At 36.6% G+C, this 718-nt stretch overlaps 1 non-coding gene across 1 annotated transcript; it reads right to left on the bottom strand.

Moving 5' to 3' along the window:
• Positions 1 to 422: 422 nt before the first annotated feature.
• TRNAA-CGC (transfer RNA alanine (anticodon CGC)) lies at positions 423 to 494 on the bottom strand. The gene has a single exon. It is a non-coding gene; the product is annotated as a tRNA-Ala (tRNA).
• Positions 495 to 718: the final 224 nt, after the last annotated feature.

Below are 718 nucleotides of genomic sequence, written 5' to 3'. Positions count from 1 at the left end.
TAAACTTACTAAACGAAAGGTTTCTTTTTTGATTGAACTTTAAATTTAAAAAATATATGGAATCTGTATAATATTCAGAAATATTCACTCTCTGACAATTCAATTTACTTTTAGCTAGAATGTATGTTAGTAATCTATAAATTCTTTTAAAGACGTCAAGCTGTTATTAATAATAAATAAGTTCCTTACAAGAATGAATATATTCGCTTTCCTAACCTTAGTTTGGTTATGCATAATCACGAAGAAAAAAAAGTTAGAAGAAGAAGAAAGCAAATTACTGATATTTGAAAAGTTGGGGGGGGGGGGGAAAAAAGCTATTTATGTGTTAAATATTACGTGAAATCGCCATTTCCAACGTCCGTGACGATCACAATTCACATTCACTTCATCTTTTAACTCTTAATTTATTTTAAAAATTGTTGTGGAGGTGCCGGGGATTGAACCCGGGACTTCTCACATGCGAAGCGAGCGCTCTACCACTGAGCTACACCCCCACTCCATAGACTTCGCTGTATTCATGTAGTTATATTTGAGTTGGCCTTGTGTTTCGTTGTTATAGCCTCATTCGCTTAGAGCTGCTTCAGGGACACGTCAGCTCGGAACGATGTGAAGCGACAGGAATGGAAACAAGAAAGAGAGAGAGAATAATGCAATACAGCGTAGGCTACACTCATCTCAGACTGGACTATGAGCACCCATAGCGTATTGAGACTATGAC

This window comes from Periplaneta americana, chromosome 3 (genome assembly GCF_040183065.1).
Source record: "Periplaneta americana isolate PAMFEO1 chromosome 3, P.americana_PAMFEO1_priV1, whole genome shotgun sequence".
Classification (NCBI taxonomy): Eukaryota; Metazoa; Arthropoda; class Insecta; order Blattodea; family Blattidae; genus Periplaneta; species Periplaneta americana.
Note: the sequence above shows the minus strand (reverse complement) of the source record. Positions and strands in the feature narration are given on the sequence as shown.